Raw genomic sequence first — 6937 nt, forward strand, 5'->3', positions numbered from 1 at the left:
ATTTTATGCATGAGACTTTTTTTTTGCTTAAAAAATTAGAAAAAGAGTAGATAAAAAATTTTAGTGTTATTTTTGCCCCCACTAAGATTTTTTTCTGGCTCCGCCCCTATGCACCATTGTAGTTTTTGTAACTTTGTTTCATTAATTTCAGAAAAGTAAATGAACTTGTAATTGATTTCATAACAATGAAAGTAGGTATAGATTAGTTATAAGTATAGTTGGTATAATAACGAAAGTGGGTATTGTGAATATTAGGAAAGTATGCCATAACTTAGCTAAGGTTTTGATACTTATCTAGTTAGGGAGTTATACTATCATGAGTAGATAGGTATTCCAATACCTAGAAAGCTTTCATTTGTGTTTGTCTATCCATTTGCAGCTTAGTTTTATTTATTTTAATCTATTGATAATCTAAATAATAGAGAAATTTTAGTAGTGTCGATAGTTGTTCGTCTTCCCTATGGGTTTGACTCTTAATACTTTATACTCGCTCACGACCCGTATACTCATGATAAATCACGTATAGGGTGTTTAGAAATTTATAAATGTAAAACTTGACTGTAAATTGAATTTAACTGTTATATGCATTTCCTTCATTCGTAAGGAACCCTATAACTCTTGGCTAAAATACAAATGTAGATGTCTCATATACTCAAGTAATGGATATCCCAAAAGGCAATGCCACGACCATATCTCATGTTCCATAGTGTCATCGGTACTCCGCTTTTTTTTTTTTCTGGGTAGAAATCATCCACATAATATAAATATAAACTCCTCCTATTACCACGTTGGGTTATCTCCCTAGTATGAATATCGTGAAGAAGACAAAATGCAGGATACATAAGTGTAGTTAAGATTGGTCCTGATTTGGCTTATAGATAGCAACTTATTTGAGATAGAAGGAATTAATAAAGTATTAAGTATGAAGAGAGATAAGATTAAAAAACAGTCCCAACTTCTGTAATGGAAATGTGACACTATTAACTTTAGAGATTATCAGTCATTTGGCTCAAAAACACACATGAAATCAATTGGATCAATGATTATGTGATTAGTAGTCCCCGAGTTAATAATCCACTCACTGTCACATTGGTTTGCTTTATAGTTACCTTGAGAAATACAATCAGAAAACTCTAGAGCAATATTGGGCATGGGAGAGGGTATTTGACCAACATTGGTTGTTGAAATTGTTACTTTACATGAGTTTCCAATCTGATTAGTAGCATTTGACCAATCAACTTGGTGATTCAGTTGCAATATGTCACTCTGGATCTTGTCTAAACAGGCATCCAGTTCATGAAGGAAGATTTATATCCTTTCTTCCTATACAATAGAGTTATATTTCTAAAGATCGACAACATCACACTTCATTGGATTAGGTCAATGGAAGTCAATTCTCCATCAGTCCTGAAGATAATTTTATTATTTTTCAATTAGCACTCTGCCTTTTCTTATTGAAATAACTTTTCTTCGAAGTTCATAAACTTGGGAGGTATTGCTCTTATCAAAATAGATCATAGCACTCGCATCCTATACCATTTTTGTGGTAGGAAATTGGACAATGTTTTCAATCAAGGATAGATCTACACAATTGATTAGCCTTCCTTTCACAATCAAATCTTCAGTTCTCCAATGAAGAAAAGTTGAATCCATTAGTGAAGGTTGTGGAAGCTCTCCATTAATGTATCCCAACTTATTTTTGGTTGGAGATATGCATCTCAACAACTTCAGACCATAAATTAAAACGCAAATTAGGCAATATCTACGTCCAAATCATTCCAACATGTAAGGGAGAAATATTTCAAAAGAGTCGATAAAAAAATCCAATATGTAAGTCAAGAACTCAACTCTTAATTTATTAGGTTTCGGAACTTTACTTACATATTAAGTGCTCTTTTTTAATCTCTCAAATTAATAGGAGACATAATCATTTACTCATGAATCTAAAAAATCTCCCCCTTTATGAGTAATCCCTTACATTAAATTCAAGTTTACAAGCTCTTCTCCAAATCCACTATTAATACTCAACGCAAGTTGATATAGCAACTATTGGGCACCTTTTGCACTGTTATTCTATCATAATTTTGGCTACTTACTGTGCTAAATAATGAGATTTTGCTCATATTTCATATTTGTGTAAATTGTAGGTGGTTCGTGTTAAAAGTGATCGCATGAGGCAAATTTCCAGAAGACTCTTTATTTCATGGCGTGCCCACGCCAAAAACTGAGGAGATGTACCTAAAGCCGGACCCGCGAGATTGGTAGCAGTAAAAAGTGGGCAATTAGGAGGTTAGGTGCACGTGGACCATGGAGAAGCATGGGATTAAAACCCCTAGACACAAGGCTTGCTTTAGACATTTTTCTTCTTCTTTGGGTGGCGGCTATTGTGGAAAAAAAGAAAAAATCCAGATTCACGTGTAATTGATTGGATGAGCTTTAGAGTTTCTTTCCGCGGTCAGACGTTTTTGCCCTTTCTCTTCAACAGCAATTAAAAAGCCAGATTCACGTGTAATAGAGGAGATTAGCTTTAGTTTCCTTTTCCTAGGGGTGAGACGTCTTTTCTTTTTGGACTTTTAGCTCTAGCTCTAGAAAATTGGGAGTAGCTTTCGGTTGCTATCCCTGGAAAACGACTTGAAGTTTTCGGTTTTTATTCCTTTTGTTTTCGTACGCCTTTTGTGAGACCTGGGCTTCTACCTTTTGCTTGGATACAAACACGAAACGAAGTGAAAGGAGACTTTTCTCCTCGGTTCCTTCGTTAATTCGTCTTTACTAATCTTTGGCAATCGTGTGGATGAAATCAATCAAACTACGCGAGATTGATATGATGAGGAGCAGTTAGGTTTCTCTTCTATCCAAAGGTCGATACGAAGGCGCGGTCCATAATATCTGTGAGATCTAATCGAATTTTCATTATTTCTTCCCATTCGTTACTATTTGTGCGTTTCCTGGATTAATTGTTCAAAGGTATTTTATTAATTGAGTATCAACGGTCGGATATTTAATTTAATCTAATAGCCTACTGCCACGTTAATTAAATTGAATCTGTAATTGTTCGTTTAGTTGACAACTAGTGGCAACTACCATAATTGGCTTTATGTTGGGGAAACGTAAGATTTAGTTTAAATAAACCCTCTTAGCGTGTTTATTGATTAGGGTTGGGTTCTTCTAGATTTAATGCAATTGGATAATTAAATTCCTATGGTCGTATCTAGGGTTGTTTTCTAGTTAGAGAAGCAGTCAATGGTCGTACCTTGACTGTCGAAAAAGTAAGGAAGAACTGGTTGTCAGAACTTATTGATAGCTATAACCAACCTAGTGACGGATGAATGAAATATTTTTGCATCGATGATCATTTAATTGGACCGTGCCTGAGAAGTTGATCCTTTGGGTAGAATTTCATTAATTGCCATTTTTAGCAAATTGTACTTATTGAGTTAGCTTTTGAATTTTGTTTATTTTATTTTTATTTTCATTCCATTGAATATCCCTTTAATTTTGTTCTATTGACTTGGAAAGAAACAATCTCCTATCCGTTCCCTGTGGATTCGACCCTACTTGCCATTGTATGCAAATTTAATACTTTTATAGACAATTCTGATATATCGGATCAAGCAAACTCTTCGGAAATAGGGTGAATCAAATAACCCATTGCACACCTAGAGTCCCTGCTCCAATACTTGGATTTGTTCTATAATTAATTGTGGTGGTGATTAGGACATTTTAGTAATTATTATTGCACAGGCTCGACACCTGTCAATTTTTGGCGCCATTGCGGGGGACGGTGTTTTGGTTAATTTTGTTTCTTTTTAAGTTATTTTTGTTGGATTTGTCTGGCATTTTTCTAGTTTATGTCTCGCTCTTCTCGTACAGGCGAATTGATTTTCGACCCGGACGTAGAGAAGACCACGTGCCAAACTAGGAAAGAGACTAGGCAGCTCAGAGAGGAGCAATCTAGCACTGCATCTCAGGGACTGAATCTTGAGGTTGAATCAACAGATTCGAATGGTGAAAATTCAAATGACCCAGGCGAAGAGGACATTCCTATGGCAAATGCAAGAACACTAAGGGAGTTGACTGTTTCGGAATTGCCCCAGTAGTTTTTGTGCATTACATTTCCAACTTTGACTGAAAATACCTCATTCGAATTGAAGTCAGGATTAATTCACCTCCTACCCACGTTCCATGGCCTTTCGGGTAAGGAACCCCACAAACACATCCAGGAGTTCGATGTGGTATACTCCAGTATGAAGCCTCCAAGAATTACTGAGGAGCAGATCAAATTTAGAACATTCCCTTTTTCCCTAAAGGATGCAGTGAAGGATTGGTTATACTACCTACCTGCAAGTAGTATTACAACATGGGTCCAACTGAAAAAGAAATTTTTAAAAAAATTCTTCCCTGCATCCCGGGCCGCAAGTCTGAAAAAGGAGATATGCAGCATTAAGCAGTATTCCGGAGAATCCCTATATGATTATTGGGAAAGGTTCAACAAGTTGTGTACTAGATGCCCACAGCATCAAATTAGTGAACAACTATTGATCCAATATTTCTATGAGGGACTCCAACCGTCCGACAGGAGTATCATTGATGCTGCAAGTGGGGGAGCACTGGCAAATAAGACCCCGAGGGAAGCATTGTTGCTCATTGAAGCTATGGCAGAAAATTCTCAACAGTTTGATTTTCGTGAGAGTAATCCTACCCGCAGGGTTAATGAGGTGGAGACGACGTCCATTCAGCAACAACTATCGGAGCTAACATCTTTTGTTCGACAATTAGTTGTGGGGAACGTGCACCAAGCAAAGGTTTGTGGAATCTGCACAAACGTGGGCTACCCCACTGACTCATGCCCCATGTTGCAAAAGGATGGGACTGAACAAGTAAACATGGCCAGAGGCGTGCCCGCGCCTCGTAGGTAGTACAATCCATACTTTAGCACATACAATCCGGGTTGGAGAGATCACTCTAACTTCAGCTATGGGAACAGGCCACAGAATTCATTCTCAAATCGTCCACCAGGATTTCAGCAATCATGGCAACTCAAGCCTTAACCTCCGCCCTCCAATTCAGGAGGCTTTTTGGAGGATATTGTCAAGAGTCTGGCCACAAGTACTACTCAACTCCAGCAGGAAACTAGATCCTTGGTCACGAGTACTGCTCAGTTCCAACAGGAAACTAGATCACGTATGAAAAATCTGGAGACCCAAATAAGTCACATGGCGACTGCAATTAATCGCTTAGAGTCCCAAGTTTTTGGAAAGTTGCCATCGCAACCCGAGCCGAATCCGAAAAATGTTAGTGTCATGACACTGAGGAATGGTAAAGAAGTTGAGGGGCCTAAAGCCACGAACCTGAAGAGTAAAAGTGAAGAAGAAATCGAGAAGGAGATGGAAGAAGAAAGACACATTCGTGGAAATCCTGAGGTAACTCTAATTCCATCAATTCCCATTAAATCTAATTTACCCCCTTTTCCATGCTGGTTGACAAAAACAAAGAAGGCGGAGAAGGAAAAAGAGATCCTGGACGTATTCCGAAAAGTAGAGATCAACATCCCCTTGTTGGAGGCAATTAAGCAAGTACCGAAGTACGCGAAATTTCTCAAGGAGTTATGCACCCATAAGAGAAAGTTTTAGGAGACGAAAAAGTAGTGGTGGGAGAAAACGTATCAGCTATACTCCAAAGGAAATTCCCACTCAAGTGTGGGGATCCAGGTATGTTCACGATTCCATGCAAAATAGAAAATACACCGATTAGGAGAGCAATGTTGGATTTAGGGGCGTCAATTAATGTGATGCCAAAAATCATTTATACTTCTCTAAATCTTGGGCCATTAAAAGAAACAGCTATCATAATCCAACTAACTGACCGCACCAATGCTTATCCAGAGGGGCTAGTTGAGGATGTCTTGGTTCAGGTAAATGAGTTAGTTTTTTCAGCAGATTTTTATATCCTGGTTATGGAAGATGAGAGATCGTTAAATTCGTCACCTATTTTGTTAGGTAGACCATTTCTTAGCACTGTCAGGACTAAAATAGATGTGAATGAGGGTATTTTATCAATGGAATTCGATGGTGAAACTGTGAATTTTAATATTTTTGAAGCGATGAAATATCCAGAGGAATCTAACTCAGTCTTTGCTTTGAATGTTACTGAGCCTTTTGTGTAGGAAACTTTCGAATTGAATGGTAAAGACGCATTGGAAGTGGCCCTAACCAAGCATCTTGAATTGGGTGAAACTCTTGATGTGGACATAAGGGTTGAATTACACCATGCAGTTGAAGCCTTACATTCACTTCCAACCATTTCTCCAAGGTATGAGCTTACTTCTCTTTTTGTGCCAGAAACTCAGACAAAGTTACTTTCTTCAGTTGTACAGGTACCGGAGTTAGAGTTTAACCCTCTCTCAAAGCATCTAAAGTACGCATTCTTGGGAGATTGGAAGACGCTTTCAGTGATCATCTCTGCATATTTATCTCCAAGTCAAGAGAACAAACTGGTGCGAATCCTTAGGGATCATAAGGAGGCAATTGTGTGGAGTATAGCAGATATCAAATAAATAAGTCCATCCTTATGCATGCACCGGATTCAGTTCAAAGATGATGCGAAACCGGTAAGACAGGTACAGCGAAGGTTGAATCCCCTGATAATGGAAGTTGTGAAAAAGGAGATATTTAAACTCCTGGAGGTGGGGATCATTTTTGCTATTTCGGATAGTTCTTGGGTGAGTCCTGTTCAAATAGTCCCGAAAAAGGCGGGAGTAACTGTCGAGGAGAACCAGGAAGGTGACATGGTTCCGATTAGAAAAGCTACTGGTTGGTGTCAATGCATTGACTACCAGAGACAAAACTCTGTGACGAAAAAGGACCATTTTCCTCTATCTTTTATTGATCAGATGGTAGAACGGTTAGCTGGTCGTGTTTACTATTGTTTCTTGGATAGT

The 6937-nt window shown here is 38.2% G+C and overlaps 1 non-coding gene across 1 annotated transcript; it reads right to left on the minus strand.

Moving 5' to 3' along the window:
• Positions 1–4415: 4415 nt before the first annotated feature.
• LOC113767205 lies at positions 4416–4522 on the minus strand. Its single transcript, XR_003467924.1, has one exon. It is a non-coding gene; the product is annotated as a small nucleolar RNA R71 (small nucleolar RNA).
• Between the last annotated feature and the right edge of the window lie 2415 nt (positions 4523–6937).

The sequence above is a fragment of the Coffea eugenioides genome, chromosome 3 (assembly GCF_003713205.1).
Source record: "Coffea eugenioides isolate CCC68of chromosome 3, Ceug_1.0, whole genome shotgun sequence".
NCBI classification, from domain to species: Eukaryota; Viridiplantae; Streptophyta; class Magnoliopsida; order Gentianales; family Rubiaceae; genus Coffea; species Coffea eugenioides.